The sequence below is a fragment of the Alligator sinensis genome, unplaced genomic scaffold (assembly GCF_000455745.1).
Source record: "Alligator sinensis unplaced genomic scaffold, ASM45574v1 scaffold1110_1, whole genome shotgun sequence".
Classification (NCBI taxonomy): Eukaryota; Metazoa; Chordata; order Crocodylia; family Alligatoridae; genus Alligator; species Alligator sinensis.
The window spans coordinates 347045-365247 of NW_005842871.1; the positions used below are offsets into that span (position 1 = coordinate 347045).

Consider the following 18203-nt stretch of genomic DNA (forward strand, 5'->3'; position numbering starts at 1 on the left):
ACAGGCTTAAAAACAGCCTTAAAAGAAAGTTTGCAGTAAAAACAAAGTGTGTTAAATGTATCAACATGAAAGTAACTTTTCACACTAGGCAACTTTCATGTGCCAGGCTAGTTAACTGGCAACATCCAAGGAGCACCCCTGCCCCCCACCAACCAATATGTTTTTTAAAAAGGACACAGTTAAACTCCTGAGGCCTAAAATTGGCCTTTCCTTTGGAGACCACAAACATATAAGCACACCCTCAGCACTTGCTTGAATGGCGTGTTGGAAGTACCACAGAAGAATTAAGACAGGCAGAAAAACTCTTACAGCCTCCTAGAGCAGACAGGTCTCTTTTCACAGGTGGGCCAGATCTATGGTAACGTCAGTGGAGAGACTGGGATGTAAAAGAGCAAATTGAAGAGCTACAGCATGTCAATGGAAGCACTACGAACAGAACATGGATCTCCTCTCCCAGTCCGAGGCTTGTATCTGCTGGACAGGACTGAGTTCTGAAATATATCATTTTAAACTTGCCAGTGCCCTTCTAGCTTCCTTATATCAATATTACCCCAGTAAGCACGCACGGCAAAGGACAGACACGTGGAACGATGCCCTGTCTCAAAGTGCAGTTTAAGGCTCCAGCCCTTCTGTTTGTTTCTGTCCCTGCCTCGCCATGCTGAGGTCCATTAACTTTAAAGAGGAGGATCAACCCTTAGACCAGAGGTCAACAACCTTTCAGAGCAGCAAGCCACCACTGCAGGACATTCCCCTCTGCACCATCCCACTCCAGGGTACCCAAGTTGCCTGCTGCCACTTAAGCCATGCACCCCCAACTTCCACCCCCAGTGGCAGTGGAAAGGGCTAAATTCAGCAGTGACAGCAGACAGTTCCTGCTGCAGGGGGAAGGAAGGACAGCTGTGGAGGGAGACTGGGGAAGGAGGGGAGTTAGCAGCACAGTGCATGGGGAAAAAGGGACATGCTGGGCTGAGCAGCATGCAGCTGATCCCCCATGCTACTGCAGGCCATATCCAATCACTTCATGCAGCCTGAGTCATAGGTTGCCAACTCCTGGTTTAAACCATAAGCTCTTTTGAGCAGAAACTCTCTCAGTACAGTGCCTAGCACAACAGGACTCCACTTATACTGGTGAGGTTTTTATGTATAAGTATTACAGTTAGTAATATGGTGAGGAAAAAGGAAATCAGCATGAATAATGAGAAAAAAAAAACAGGGACAGTAACTCTGATCCATAAACAGGATAAGCCAAAAAGATTTTTTTTGTTTAAATAAAGGACATTCTTAGTTTAATGTTCAGCATATTGTGCCAAATGGATATTTCACAATGCTGGTGATCTTTTGCTTTCTGTTGCACTTTACATTTTAAAATACTTAAAAAATTACACCAAAGACAACAGCCCCAATATGTACGATTGTTTTCCTCTTGCTTTTGTTAGTTCTGCATTTATATTAGATGCAGATACATCCCCAGTCAAAATATTTCTAGTGCTTAAGCAGCAATCTAGGTACATGGCCCTATTATAGCGGGCACAGCACCCTGCCTACATCACATCTGCCTGGCCTGCAAGACTACTCCTGTTCTTTGGTGTTTTGCCAGTACCTCAGGTGCTGCTCTTGTCCAATGTGCTTTGTGCCAAAACAGGCTGCAACGTGAAGATTACTCTTGGGTTTTGGTTTTGCAGAATTCTTGTATAGACAGCACAGTGCAGCAATCCTCAACAAGCTATGAAGAACTGGTGGATGTAAAGAACAGTACAAGGAGGCCAACAGACTGTCATGCAAAAATGCACAGCAGTGACACTATTAATGAATAAAGTTTCTCAAGTCAGAAAAGTGAAGTTACTCACGTGTAGAAATGTTCGCAGAATCAAGTCCCCGTTTTTATACCACATGCATCACCGTTTTATCAGTTCCATGCATTTCTCAGCTCACCCACGAAGCTTCTTCCTTGTCCACATTTTAAGACCCTTATTTCTACCACACGGCTCTTAAAGGATCAAACTGACAGATTTAAATGGTATGAACATTGCCTCTTGCTGTTCCTGTTTCTTTCCCCTGACCTCTGTCTCTTGTCTATTCTTAGATAACATACCCCTTGGAGTAGGGGCCATCCTCACCCAGCATTTGGAGAATGCCTAGTACACATATAATGGGCACAATGGTAAAATAGTAATCTAAACCTTTGAAGGAGAGAGAAAACAAACAGTGAGGAACAAGCACAGGATACAGGCAACAGAGTAGAGGATATACAACTCCAGCATGAAATTAATAGAGTATTTCAGTCTTGAAAAGTAGGCAGCCAAAGAATCAATACCATAACATGCTAAACTAAACCACTGCAGTTCGTAACTAGAATGTTCACAATCTTGGTCATTAATCCTCAATGTATAGATATCATAGGAAACCCTTATTCTCAAGTGAATTTCCATTTTCCTTCTCTCTTTCTCAGCTCATAGTAAACTGTAGAGCCAAGGGGTCAGCATCATGGCCCACAGGCCAGATCCAGCCAGCAGAGCCACTGGATCTGGCCCACAGAGTTAGACAGCTTTGCCTGTTCTGGCACCCATGCCTGCGCCAGGGCCAGGGCCAGGCAGTAAAGAGCTGTGCCATGGCTGGCCAGCTTCTCCCCCTCTCTCAGCTATCTGCAAACTGCATTTGTGCTGCCATTGTTTCTTCCCCACTGTTTCTGGGTATGGTGTGGGCACAGCTTCCAGCCGATGAGATGTGCAGGGCCAGACAGCTTCCATCTGTGCCTGCACTGTAGCCAGGGGAAAGGGGCAGGGGAAGAAACAGTGGCAGCATCAACACGGTTTGCAGATACATGGTCCCAGCATAGTTCACCTCTGGCTGGAAGCTGTGCCCATGCCACAGTCAGGGAGCGGGGACTGGGGAAAGTAGTGGTGGAGCGGGCCCAGCTCCAGCTGCCTGGCCTTGAAACAGATGCAGGGAAAGCCTCCTGCTCCTGATGTGCTGCTGAAGCCACCCAGCCCGTGTTGGCCTGGAGCGGAGTTGTTCTGGCCTGTAGCTAACAACAGGTTGCCAGCTCCTGGTATAGGCCATTAATTGAGCATAAGCAGATCACTGCTTTGACACTATGTTTTACAAAGTAAAATAAAGATCATGTCAGTGGACTAGCCCTAATCTACTAAGCAGGAGAATTAATATGTATTTATACAGCAAAAACATTTAATTTACAGAGGACCTGCACACTTAATGTACAAAGGAACTGGAGATAAAAGCATGTTATCATTATTAGTATTATTTCCAATGCTCCCTTTCCTCCACCACCTAAAAATTAATTTTTGACCACATACCTTGTGATGGTTCTATAAGCCATTCCTGAATGTCCTGACAAAACTCCTTTCATTTTCATTACTGGTATTCTCTAGCTCTGACGCACAGTGCCACGTTTTTCTCCCGTCTCCACCCACCTGCTCATTGCCTCATACCATTAACTCGTTACATTCCAATGAATGTAAAAGAGTGTGACTAATAACTGTGACCAGTAACTATCCCTCTATTTTGTCCCCTTCTCATTTGTTGAAACTCATAATCAGTTAAACTTTCCTCCCTCCCAAATCCTTTCCCTGCAACCCCCTGCTGCTGACCACTGGGACTACTGAGCCAGAAATGGCATGGGGATAGCTACTGCTCCTGCAGTTGATGCTCCCTAAGCTTTCCTTCCTCAAAAATGAACCGAGACATCCTCAAGAAACCTGGCCCACACACTGCTGGGAGAATGACTCTAAGGAAGCTTGATGCCCATATTGTGTTTGGCTCTGCTGGGCAACCATAGCTTTGAATCTATTGCCTTGATGGCAGCATGGAGCATAAAATTATTCCCACCTAATCCTGAAGCTTTTGTGGAAAGAGTGAACGAAAGGTGATCTGAAACCAGGATGGTCTTCGGTGCCAGGTTCCATATAAGAGTGTGCTTAGGCCAGTAGTAGCATACCCCCCAATACTGCAGTCTTAATTAAACCTACATATATATTAAAAGGTGCTATTTCATATAGTTGGTTTTCCAGGGCAGCTTTGGAAACCAAATCCCAGTCACCGAGCTCAAAGGTAAAGCCTCCACTGACTCAGTAGAATGAGGATTTGGCCCAAGGGTTACCAAACATGGAAACACAAAGGGCCAGACCTAATCTGCATGTACATTAACATAATTTAGTTTTATGTAAACAAATTAACGCATCCATAACATTCGATTGTACTTGTCGTTTCCATGACAAGTAAATAGGAATTGCTTGTTTGCAGATATTAGCAATAAAAACCTGCAGTCAATCAGCTTTGTCTTACTATGCAGTGACAGGGAGCGAATGGCTGCAAGAAACATTAGAGAGCTACAGCAGATGCACTGAGCCCCAGGGCTGCATTCAGGGTGTTTATACTTGCCACACACTAACCACAAAAGCACAGAAATTATTCAGTTAAAGGTTTAGGTTCCTCATGAGAAGAGGAGAAATTCATAAAGAAAACATTTTTTCTCAAATCTTTTTTTTAAGTAAAAGCAAATCTGATGCAGAGGCTGATATAGGCAACTGTGTTTCATTCTAATGAAAGACTTCACTGTATTTTTTAAAACTTCACTTCAAAGATTAGAAATGCAGTCAGATTGTTATTATTATTTATGTTACAACAGCACCTTGAGGCACAAACTGAGATCAGGGCTTCACTCTGCTAAGTAGTGTGAACTCACATAGTAAGAAGCAGGCTCCACAGACACAAAGCATCTACACTCTAAATAGAGCAGACAAAAAATGGGTGAGAAGGAAAGCGAGACACAGAAGGGGAAATGACTTGCCTGGGGTCAGTGCTGCAGGAGGTCAGTGACAAGATGGAAACAGAATTAAGGTCTCCCAATTCCCATTCCAGTGCCCTGTTCAGTAGAGCAGAAAGTCTGAAAATAGTAATTTAATTATTTTTAAGTTCATCATCAATATCAAAGCCTTGACATTATCACTTTAAAAGACCCACATAGTTTTGGTTCAGATGGGTATCAAGAATTTGACAGAAAATTAAATTAGTACTTTCAACTCAAAATTGCTTTCTTCTGGGAACTTCCTTCAATAACTAGATGACATAAAATTTTCTCCTAAAAATAGAGCTGATCAGAAAAATGAAAAAAACTGAAAAATCCAATGTTTTCATTTCAAAAAATTCTATATGGATCCATTTTTATTAGCTTTTCACTTCCCCTTCCCCCAGCAATAGTTATACAAAACTATCAAAATTGTTACAGTTTTTTTGTTAATTGGTAGACATATAATTTTTTATTTACTAATAACCTGGTTTCTTTTGGAAAACAAAAAAAGTCTATAAGCAATGAAATAAAAAGTACAATAGAAGAGTCAATTTAAATCAAAACGGCCATTTTTCAAATAAAACATTCTCTGTTCAAAAAAAATTCAAGCAGGTCAACCACAAAGTCCAGCCTAGATTTCTTCTTCTGTATGACACAGACCTACTATATTGATCATTCACAGCTCCTGAGGCTATAAGTTATTTTTAAATGGCCGATCAGAACGCTACATCTTATGCTAAAATGATTTTACAGTACCTTATTGTTTAACAATATGATTTCTGTTATTCCTATTTTTATATTCTCCTTCCATCATTTCCCTCCATACGACATGTTTCTAAGGCTGTTTCAGTCTTATCTCATTTCCTTTTTTCACTTGTGCTCCCTCCTATGCTTCCTCCACTTCCCCTCAGAATTTTCTTTGTTCAATTCTATTCCTTCCAAGTTTCTCATACAGCCCTAATAACATTGCTTAGTGAACTTGATAAGTAACAAAAAAGATTGTTAAAAGCAGCTGCATGCAGCACAAATGGGGATTCATCCATAAATTTAAGGGGAAATGACAGTCAAATATAGCCACAGACTGCAACAATTTTCATTTTGTTTTAAAATTTGACCAAGTTCATCTCTGTTGAGCCAACTTTGATGTACATACGGGTCAGCTACCAGCATTAAATTGCTACTTGGTAACCTGGCCCTTGAACTGAGAGAGCCCTGACACCAAGATTCCTGGCACTACCTCCGGGTAAAAGTAATTCCCTGCCCTGGTTTCCATTCCCTACCTTACTTAACAATCAATTTGTGATACAAAACCTGTAGGCCAGGGGTTCTCAACCAGGGGTATATGTACCCCTAGAGGTACTTAAAAGGGTCATAGAGGGTACGCAGAACTGATGTGGCCAATAATTGTTGCATGCGTGAGCACAGCTGCAGCGCGGCACGCAGGCGGCCAGGAGCACAGTCTAACCATGTGGACAGCAGCCAGGTCCAGCTGGTATGTCTGTTATAGGGGAAGGAGCAGGGCTGGGGCGGGACTGTGCCATGCACGAGGGGAGTGGCAGCTCCCAACACTATGTGCACCCTGCGGGGGCATGGGGGCATACACCCCTGGATCTGTGCATGGGGCGAGGTGGGTTGCAACCAGGGCAGCTTCAGCCTCTTCCCAGTGGCGGGCTGGGCTGGACTGCACTTGGGGTGGGCGGCGGTGGTGCTGGAAGGGGGAGTTGGGGTGGTTTCAGTCCCCCTATAGCCCTGCTTCTGCAGGCCCCTGTGGTGAGGAAGGGAGTGGGGCTGGGAACAGGGGCAGGCACTGCCCAGCTGGGGAAAGCATGGGACAGCTGGGAAGGAGGTTGGGGGCTCTGGTGAATGTTGGGGTGGCTGCAGCCCCTCCCGTAGATCCCTCCCACCCCTCACGCAGATCTAGGGGCATGTGCCCCCCTAGCCCTCCCAGGGTGCGTTCAGCAGTGGGAGTTGCCAGCCCCTGCAGCCCCCAGACAAGTTGTTCACGGCTCTGTTCTGCGCTCTGTCCCAGCTGGGCAATGCCTGCCCCAGCTCCAGCCCGCCCCAACATTACTCCCTCCATCACACCGGGGGCCTATGGCAGCAGGGCTACAGGGAAGTGTTTCAGCCACTCCAGAATTCACTGTATCCCTCACAATTCCCCCTTCCCAGTGCTGCTGCTGCCTGCCTCCTGAACAAAGCCCAGCCCAGTCCCTCCTGCCAGGAAGAGCCTGGCACCGGCTCCAGCCTCCCGTGCCCTGCATGCAAATATGGGGGCACATGCCCCCCATGCCCTCCCAGGGGTATGCATAGCTGTGGGAACCATCCCATGCCCCTCCCTGGGTGGGCAGCCCCTGCCCCTCCCCCAGCCCAACTCCTTCCCCCACTGTTGAGGCCTCCATCTGCCCCCTCCTGCCTCCCCAGCAAGCAGCAGCCCGTCCTCGCCCCGCATGCGGATCCGCTCCCCATGGCCTCCCAGGGTATACGCAGTGGCAGAATCTGCCCCCTCCTCCTCACGCCTCTCAGATGAACCACTCGCAGCTCCGTCCTAAGCCCTGCCCCAGCTATACAGTGCCAGCCTCAACCCCACTCCCTCCCTTACCATGGGGGCCTCGATCTGCACCCTCCATTAAAAACAAGAAAAATAATACAGGGGTACATGAGCTGAAACTCTGAGACAGAAGGGTACACTTGTTATAAAAGGTTGAAAACCTCTGCTGTAGCCCATCCTCATAATGCACAAGGACCACATGCTCCTTTCTTCATGGCTACCCTTTTCTGGGATTACAGATTAGAGTACCCCTAAAGAGAACATGAGTCAAGCACTCCCATCCCAGCTCTGTTTGCAGTGCTAAAATATGTTATCCATGCTAAGTGTAATCTACAGCACCAAAGCCACATACTGCAAATACAAATTCTACTTAAACTAGCCAGTCACAACCTTTTCAAGCAGTACAAAACAGTCTTCAAGCAAGTACATGGGATCTGAATAGTGGTAATGGCAACAGAGAGAAAGTAAGGTCCTAAAAGACAATAGAGCAATGAGGAAAAGGATAAGCAGTAGACGGAAGAGGGAAGAGACAAGCAATCAACTTGTTAAGAGAATTAGGCAATCAACTTCTTAAGAAAATTAGGCAAACTGCACTGTAAATAGGGCAGAGTGATTCATCAGGTGGAGCCAAAATAAAAAAAAAAATGAAGTCTTCCAAGGCTACCCACGTTCCTCATTGAGTTCAGCGTGCACTACTGATATCAAAACAAAACTGGCCTCACAAGGCCAGAAAACCCAGGCCTGGCAATGACAAAATGAGCAGTCATCCTCACTGCAAGTCATCTTCCATTCATGACTCTCCAACATATGCCTTGACAACCTTGTCTTCCTCCTATGACCCTGTCTTGCCTTCAGTCTCAAGCCCTGCTTCTACTTTATACAGGCAGACAAGGTTATTTGGGAAAATGTTATTAGACCAACTAAACAGTTGGAAAAAATTGTACCCTGCACAGAGTACTTGTGCAAGGCAAGAGGAACAACACTGGAACAAATTCCCTGTTTTCAAGTGACCAACTTATGTAGCTGCCTCTTCTCACAGGAACAGGGTTACAGTCTTATTTTTGCCCAAAACCTTCTGTTTGGCTCTTTTCAAATCAACAGACAGAGGGCAAAAAAGCCCCACAAAAATACAATTTTTCCTGTAAGAAATGAATACAGGAACACAAAACTCTTGGTTTGTTCTGTTTTGCCCACAAGGGATGGAATTGCCAGAGCAGGAAACTCCACGTGAGCTCTCTGTATGCATGGCTAGGATAACAGTAGGTCAGCGAAGAGGGCATAAAACCTTATTTTGGTGTGTTTCTTCCCCTTTATGATACACTGGCCACCTCCCCCCACTTTTCAAATCAGTGGGACTGCTCACATGAACAAAATTTAGCGTGTGTGTGTGCACGATCAGGTCTTTGAGATTTCTCATTTGTGACCTATAATTTACCCTCATTTTTTTTTTTTTTGGTAGAAGAGTTGACTGTATAGCTTAAATATCTGTCATTCTCCAGTAGTCGTGGAGAGTTCAGAGATTTTCTCACTAGCATCCAAACCAATACTAAATTTTAGTCAGTCGCTTGGCCTAGCTTCTCTATTAACCTACCTATCAGTTTATAGTTGGGTCAAGGTAATCTGAAATTACTGTAGGCTAAAGGACAAATCTTGCAGGCCATGCTCAGAAAAAATAACCCTTAACACAACAAGAGTTGGATCTGAGGACTCTATTGTGATTTAGACTATATGCCTGCATGAAGCTGTAAAGATCCCCCCTTACAACTTTTTGTGGGAGGCCTGGATTTTGGTCCAGTTACCTGTTTACTCCATCTGGAGCAAGTGGGTAGGGACTGAGTTAGGAGGGCAGAAAATGGGCTACACTTGGATCCCACCCCTTTTAACTACTCTAACCAGAGTAGCTGAGCCAGCACAGGGTGGCTACCTATTTTCTGCTGATATAGGCCAGTAGTAAATTACTACCTCCCAGGAATAAGAAGCATATTGGAAGGGTGAGTCATCATCCCGCCAGGTCCTGTTCCTGGCATGGTACAGAGGTCTCATCCTCTGCTCAGGGCTGTCTGCAATAAAGTCCAAGCCAAACCTTGAAGTCCTCTTCCAAAGCTAAAACATTTCATTTATGTGGAATAAGAGTCTGTATATGTTCCTGGACTATGCTAAGTATAACTACCACTTAAATTATTTGATTAACAGAGAAGTCTATTTAACTACAGGAGTTACATAGAGTGCACAATGTTTACTGACCTACATAGAAACCAGTAATCTACACATAGTGGAACTAACTCTGCATAGACAACCACTCTTAACAACACACATTACATGAATCAATCATTGAAAATCAGTCACCAACACTGCTGTGTGTGCTACCTTTAACTCATGATTTCACTCAGGATAAACAGAAATGGAATACTCCAAACTGCCCACTGGAAAATTATAAACCTCACCGATTTTTGTTGGGAGGGAGCCCACAGCATTACCAACCTATTACACTAGCGTCAGGCAAAATTATAGTAGTGGTAATCACACTTATTCTACATAATATGGCAAGAAGTAGACACTGGAAAGTCAACAGCTGCCCCGGACCACTGGCTAATGAAGTAACCTACTTCTTCATTAAGCTATTCACAGATTAAGATGTGCTCTGTAACGCACTTTCCCCATCACCTTTTACTGCCTTAGCAACAAATCTCTGGGACAATTTGCCACATGGGCAGGAAGGCTCAATTTCCCTGACCTTACATGCAGTTCTATTCACAAAATGGTGACCTTTCCATCCCCTTTCTAGTTACAACTTTCCTGTCCACCTCTCCCACCACCCCCCAACACACTCTCATGTGCACAGCTTGCATGCTAAAACAACTTCAACTCTGTAACACCCAATCACCAGTTGAGGGTTAGCAAGACGCAGAGCCCATCTTACCAATGTTGGCTCCAGTTCTTATGTTTAGCCGACTGAAGGATGGGATTTCCTAATGGCTTGTTAGGTCACTTTCCCTTACGCTTCTTTGAAAGTCTCACCCTAAACACAAGGCTATACGTACCAGAGTTAATTTATCTCCGCAAGATTGAGATTTATTCTTCTAACTACATTAGAGATTTTGCTGTTCTTTGACTCAAGGACCATTCCCCTCATGCTGACATTTTGAGCATGCAAAATATTACAGTTACAGAAAGATACATACCAGAGCCAGCTTCTGTCACGGGAAAAAACACTACACTCTAAACTGACAATCATCATAATCTGCCCATTAGACTTGGATCAGACTTTGGTCCTCTGTCACTTTGATGGAGCCTGTCTGTTTTCATTGGATATAACAGATTCACTCCCTGCTGCTGACGTGTTCACCCAGGGCTGTGTCGTGTTCCTTCGCTGGAGCAATCCATTCCAGAACATGCAGACAAGCTGTTTTATTTTCCAAAGCTTTCCTAGGACATTTCTGCTGAGTGAAACATGAGGATTTGAGACAGTACTCTGCAATCAGGAGAGATGGAGATGTGGGAAGAAAAAAGTCTTACTATCATGCTTCAAAGTAAACCACTTTGATTAGGATGGCAAAGGAAGGCAAAGGCTCCCCCTTCCCTAAACAATCAGTTTCTTTGGTTGATACTTCAGGGAGAAACAAAGCAATTTACTGTACAAGCAAACAGAGGGGAAGCCCCCAAAAACCATTAGGGTCTCCTTATCTTGAAGGCATACATCCTGACATAGCCAAGACAGAGCACAAACAATTTGACCCATTTGGTTTTGGGTTTGAGTACAGCAAAAACAAACAAACAAACAAAAAAAAACCCAACGTTCTTCGCCATTTATTTACTGGGAAGTTCTGAGGTTGGGTTTACTAGCATCTGGTAGACACCTTTAATTTATAGGAACCCACAGCCAAAGGTCAGGCAATAAGCTAAATATATACTTTACAAGATACAGAAAACAAGCATAATTAGATTGCAAGATGAAAACAAAGTCCAAAGCGAAAACAAAAATACAGATAATACAAAAACATTCCCCTAGAACTGAAAAAAAGAGTCTTGAGACTACCACTAAAGAACACCTAATCAATTTTTGTAATAGGTGAAATGGACAGAACTCCAGAGCTTCATCCCCAAGCAGAAAAGAAGGCATCTGAACTTCTTTTTCCCAAGATTATCTACTTTGGGATACTCAGCAGTTTTAGGTCTTTCATTTGGACTCCCGTTAAAAACAAAGACTCATATAAGACAATGCTATCCCCAACATTGCTACTAGGAACTCTGTCAAATCTTCACCAAAGCACAACTTACTGAGTTACATATACCCACATTATAACAGGAAGAGAAAGAAATCCACCTGGGAGAAGAGCACCAAGAGCCTTCCTAAGCACCCCTCTTGAAGTTGCTCAACACAACACCTCAAAACGCAAGAGGAAGGACTCCTTGTCCTTTCTTATTTCACAGGGCTCCATGGCAGCAAGGATAGCTTTAGGTTGATGTATCTACATCAGCACACAAGAGAAGACTGAGCCACGGCAAATTCTGCTGCCACATCTTGACTGCACAGCAATGCTATCCATTAGAATGGACAGACAGGATGGGCTAGTGGAAGAGGTAAAAGGCATGTCCAATATGGGGACTATAAGGAGGAAGAAGCAGCCTAATTTGGTCCTCCAGTGGATGTCACAGACAGAACTGGCTGCTCAATAAGCATTAAAAAGTTTGCATTTACCTTATTTTACTCAAATTAGTTCACCGGCTCACACTTTTCTTAACTACTTCTAAAAGGAGGTGTCCAAAAAGTCATCTCTGATATCTATTCAAAGTAGCTTAAAGAAATTCTCATTATACAAGAGTGAGCCATGACAAGTCCAAGTCCCCAGTGGTGACACATCAACATTCATGTGCCATCTAAAAGCACTTCAGTCACAGCAAATGCCATTGCTACCATAAGAAAGGCAGAAAGAACACGCTGTTCTTTTCTTTAAGCATTTATGCTGAAACATCTCCTTCGTTGTGTCCTAAAATTGCATGAACACAAAAATCTGATTAGTTGTAAGTCTAAAATTCAGACATCCATATGCCAAAATGTGCCTAACGATGTGAAAGTTGCTTTGCTTTTATTATAAGGGCCATTGGAGAGCATCAGGGAGAAACCACTAAGTACAGTCTACTTCAAAAGTCCTTAGACCTTAAAAGACCTTAAAAACAACTTTCTTGCTGCTATACTTGGCAAGTTCAGCTAAACTACCCCCAGTTTATTTAGAAGCACATGTTAACATAGTTCTTTTTATGTTTCAGATGTGTAGTCAGAATATTTTTATTCTTTATTTCAACGAATCAAGTAGGTGAAGCCATGGTATTTATAAACAGCTTAAGGGCTAGAATCTTGGTTATGGATCAGACTCCTAATATATCCTTTTGGGAGAGTGCCCACCTTACATGTAGATCTGTATCTCCACTAAATACATGATTCATTAGTATCAATTCTCCACTCACTGGTCATGGATTATCATTATCACTGGTAGAAGCAAAGATAGGAGACATACAAACTTAAAACACCTCAACACCAGCTATATGCAAGGGTGTATCAGGGCAACTCCATACCCAGCAGCTTGTGACACAGGGCAGTTCCAGCTCCCATGGTAGCAATGGCAGCAGCACAGATGCAGTGGTAGCTAATTCAAAGGAACAGCCTGGGGATTAATATTTTGTTTTACTGGTTTCTGTTAGACTTTAAGTATGCCTACATATGCTACTGTATAGTGTTATTACTGAAACTCCTAATTTTAAGGGAAGGCAGAAAATATTTGTCCAGTTTCCTTCTACTGTCCCATCCTGAACATCATTTTACAGAACTGCCATGCCCCTTTGGAAAAGAGCAAAAATACTGCACAAAATAGCCTTTAAGAAGGTTCTCTTTTTTTTGTAAAGGAAGAAGGGTGGAAGAAGAAAGTTTGTTTTGACTCACCATACATAACTGCTGTTTCCACCAGTACTGGGATCTAGTTTAAACTCTGTCACCCAGACAACCACTAAAACCTGCACAACACTCCTGAATCACCAACACAGCAGCCTCTATGGTGGGCATTCTTCCGATCAGAGTCAAGAAGAATTTCCCCCCAGAGAGATGTGGAACATAAAATGAAACTTGGTAAAATTCACATCTTCTTAAAACAGTTTGGACATTAAGTGGAAATGTAAGCAAAAGAAGAATTTCAGAGACCATGCCATGCTTCCCCCATGGATTATATGGTTCTTAATGTAAAACTGCTTAATACAGTTCTTTAATGCCATTTCCTTAAACATACCCCTGCAAGACATTGCACCAGATATCTTACCAAGATTTACTTTGGCAGGAACTTCAAACAAAATTGCTGAAGTCACTCTTTGGCATACAACAATTCTTTTGTACTCTGAATTGTTTTGAATAAAGACCCACTGAAACCTATATACAAAAGGAATTTGTAGCTGCAGAAATTTCATTACTTTATTTCTAATTATATGTGTGTGTATATCTCTCTACAGATATATAGAGATACACACACACATACCTTTTCACTATATCAAACAGACCATGAGCAATGCCTATAAGTAAGTGCATCCTTGATGGCTGATTGGTATACTGGGTTTATTGTATACTGTTATTTGTATTTACAAAGCAAATGTTAGCTTCTTTACATAAATGCTAAGCTTGACACACACGGTCTGAGATACTATTGCATTAGAAACCATTTTACTACTCTGCGTAACATTAAGAGGAAAGGTATTCCTGCCAGTGCCCCCCAGACCTGCCACAATGACAGGTACTTACATTACAACCATAATGTTGTACAAGCCTTGTGTTGCATTTGAAGAGTATGCTTTTCTGAACCAAATCAGAAAAATACCAACCTGTTAATATATCATGGTTGACACAGATGTATACCCGCAAAAAAAAACCTCTTACGAGCACCAAGAATTAGCACTGCATTTCACTGTCCCCCTCTCAAGAATCCTACAACAATGACCAATTTTACCTATGCTAGAAACCACTTGCCCATGTCGAAATCAATGCACGTGGTATACAACATGATCCCAACATACATGATGCGTCCATACACTATAACACAATTGCAGATGTTGGTAACATCCCGTGGTAGTGGCACTCACTTACATAGGACTGCACTTCTTAGATGAGATACTTCAGAGAGAAGATGCAACAAGGCAAGAAACAGCAGTACACTTTGCTTGAGTACATCCACCCTTTTTCTTCCCTTTTGAGCTCACTTCCAGTGTAACGCTGTTCCATTATCTTACGCTTAAGGAAGCTCAGATGCAGGGAACAGTGACAACACAGGCTATATCCTACTTCCACTGAAGTCAAAGGCAAAATGCCCATTAATTTTAAAAAGAGTAGATTGGGCCCTATGTCATGATGAAGATCTACATGAAACTGCTTTTTACTGGTAACAGAAAAGCCATTCCTTTCCCCCCAGCAAAGAAATTACACCATCTCATATAGTAATAACAGTGCTTGTAATTTTTAGATTGTAGGTTCTCTGCAGAAAAAAAGATATTTTTTTACTTATAAATTCACATGGAGTAGGGATCCTAACATGACTGCTACTAGGATACTTAATGCTTAAGAGTTCCAGATGTAGACCAGGACCCCACTGAGTCCAGCAGTGTACAAGCACATAAACAAAAGATTGTCCTTGTTCCACAGCTCTATGCATAAAGTTTTCATTTTCCATTACGTAGGTCTAGGAGATGGGGGCCATTCACACTTGTCTTTCCTCATTCAGTGGCTATTGTCTTTTTTGAAGTCATCTTTCTTCTGTTCCAAAGAAGTTTGCTTTCAGTGTCCATTACTCCCACAAACGTGTTCGCATCTTCTTCCACTCTGATCCCAATCTTCTTCCGCGAGCTGAACCATAAGATGACTTCTTCAAATCTTTCCTTCTACCTACCACTTCTGAAACAACTACAAGAGACTGGCCAACTAATAATGGATAGGCTGAAGGGCTGCCAGGTACAGTTAATGTGTATTAAAAATGCTACGGGTTTTATTTCTTGCCTTCTGAGGCACCAGTCCTGCATTGAGATACGCATGTACCTACTTGGAGCTCCAGTGAAATCAACCAGGCTCAGAGCTCTGCATCTACAAAACAACTTTTATACGATTGGGTTTTGACTGAAAACCCTCTGGACCACACACTAAATCTGCTTGCATGTGCTTAGCACTTAACACATTTAAGAATGCTACTAGAACACAAGATCACTAATAAAACGAACAACAACAAAAGTATAGAAGTTTGTTGAAAATAGTTTTAATGTGTTACAATGCCACTTCAAATATGTATTTGGAAAATACACAGCACTAAAATGCTACACACATCTCAATGGTAAATATTCATTAACCTTTGTTAATCTGACTGTAGAACAAATTATATTACCCTTAAACAACTAAGCCACTCTCTGCAGCATAGATTAATAGAAGGTGCTTGCTTTTGGCAACACCACTTTTTTGAAAAACAGTATGAACCAAATGATATGTCACATGAAAGCAACATTTTAACACTTGGACAATGCTTCATAGTTCGGTACTGTACTAGACAACATGGTGGGCAGACACTGTGTAATAATCTCACACCCAGCGTAGGCTGACACACAGGGTAAAACCACTCAGCATTATTGCACAACAAAAACACATCCTGTTGTATCTTGTTGCAACTATAACAAGCTATTAAGTGAACAACACAGCTTTTCAAAATAAATTATTGGATATAAAGACAAAGCTGTAATTTAGATTTCATGTCACATAAAAGCTTATCTTTCACATCTCTGACGTCATACCTGTAAATTACAGCTTTAACAATGCTGATGCAAAACTCCTCCTCCTTTCCCACCCCAAAATAAACATGCCTAATTTCTGACACTGTTCATCCATGTATGTGCCTTCTGGAAGTAAATCGACATATTAAATACCTCCTAAGACTCTATTTTACATGCTGTTCAAGCAAGGACAGACCAATTATTGTATATCATTCTGAAGTCTTAATTAAAGAAAACAGCAAAACCAAAACCCAAAGCAATATATGACTGAAGACTCTATAACATAAGAAGCTACAATAACAAGGGTAGAATACTCTGCAATAAGGCTGTTTTGGTATCTCACAAAGCCAATCATATTGCCTAATTTAACAAGATAACAAAACAAAGGTAAGAAATCATCGCCAACATCACTCTACCTTGTGCACAGCACTAAAGGCCAAACTTCAACTACCTGTGCATGTGGCAGATCTTAATAGAGCCAAAGTTTGGACATGTCTTACAGCCATTATAAAATACCTAGGCATACAAAACAAAATATGCACAAATTTTTATCCAAGCAGAGCACAAGAATAGTTTAATCAGCCTTTCAATATTCTAAGCAACTGGGAATAGATATCTGGAGGGAAACCACATGGCTTGAGTAATCAGATACAACACCTTTCACTTTTAGTTGACTGGCTTGTATGCAAGTCAGCAGAAATCAGCCGTCAAGACCACAGTTCTGGATGAACCCAGTTGTTTACCTCAGTCTTGAATCCAATGCCCAGGTGTACACATCACTCGTGATTGACATCCATGCAGACAGCCTTGGCCAAGAAGTTCAGGTTCAGATAGGTATGTGAGCAAACTACCCTTTTACCCCTGCAGGTCATCCCTTTGGGTAGCATTGGGGCTCATTTATAAAGAAGCTTGGCCAGCACCAACTCTGCTCCAAGCAAACTGGCAACTATCCACTCCTACCAGCCTGCAGTGTACCCATGCAGACAGTTACTGATTATTCGGCTGGCCCAAGGGAACCGCCTACCTAGCAGAACAAGCACTAAGGAGGGAAAAAGGTCTGCTACCTCTTGTCCATGCCACACCTATTCTACAAACAAACAAGAGATGCATCCAGCATCTTTAGCGGCCACAAAATTCTCCACTACTCCATGTATTAGGAGTCTGACATCACACCAGGGTGAGCACAGTCTGACATCTACAGTTAACTCAGTGATGGTGTCAGTGCTGGCTAGCTAACAGCTGCTGAATGCTGCAGTGCATTTTCTTTTAAGCCTTAAAAAAAGGGGAGAGGGTTCCCCCTCCCTTAAATTCTGTTTGGGAGCTCCCCAGCCATTGGCTCCCTGCGAGAGTCAGAGCTCTCCAGCCCTGGATTCCTCTTGCGCAACTCTTGGGATTTCGGGAAACGCGCAGGATATTAATATCTTACTCCAGTCTAGATTCACGCGCTGCTGCCAGGACCTTTATAAGGACAGGCTACAATTCAAACAGAACTCTGATTTATTTTAATTTATTTTTTTTTTAAACTGATCATTTAAAAAAAAAAAAAAAAGACTCAAAAGAGCAATTATTTTATTTTATCGGTGGTTATTTTGAAGCCCGCAATGCAAAGCTCTCCCTGGAGCCTGGGCAGAAGGGCTGCACTTTGGAAACTGCAGAGGAGGAAAGCAAGGTCTGCTCCCCCTGCCATCGGCCTGCCAGCGAGGGCAGGGGCAACCCTGGGGAGGGGAGGGGGAGCAGATGCCCCGAAATCAGCAGTCACAAAGCCCAGCCTCCCCCGGGGAGCTGAGGGGAGCCCGCCCCTCCTCCCCCGAGCCCAACTTGGCTGGCGGGGAGCTGGAGAAGTGCAAGGGGCCGAGCCGAGCCCAGGCCTCCCCGCAGCATCCCTGCCCCTCCGCCTGCATCCCGGCTCCCCGCAGGCCTCCCCGCGCAGGGCAGCGGGGATGCGGGGCTGCACTCCCCCCCGCCGCGCTGCTGCTGCTGCTCCTCCTCCTCCCGCCCGGGTCCCCCCCGTCCCAGGGCTGCGGGCGGGCCGGAGCTCGGGCTGCGCGGGGCGGGAGGGGAGGC

At 43.4% G+C, this 18203-nt stretch overlaps 1 protein-coding gene across 7 annotated transcripts in view; it reads right to left on the minus strand.

The window, feature by feature from the left end:
- CUNH1orf21 (chromosome unknown C1orf21 homolog) overlaps nucleotides 1-17224 on the minus strand; it is a 236656-nt gene extending 219432 nt beyond the window's left edge. For 2 of the 7 annotated variants that reach the window (XR_003091816.1, XM_025191899.1), the window contains exon 1: nucleotides 16883-17224. The gene's annotated coding sequence lies outside the window, so the exon portion shown is untranslated. Of the gene's footprint in view, nucleotides 1-1847; nucleotides 1868-16882 lie in introns of those variants that run through there. The other 5 variants (XR_003091817.1, XM_025191897.1, XM_006035714.3 and 2 more) reach the window with 5 other exon arrangements.
- Nucleotides 17225-18203: the final 979 nt, after the last annotated feature.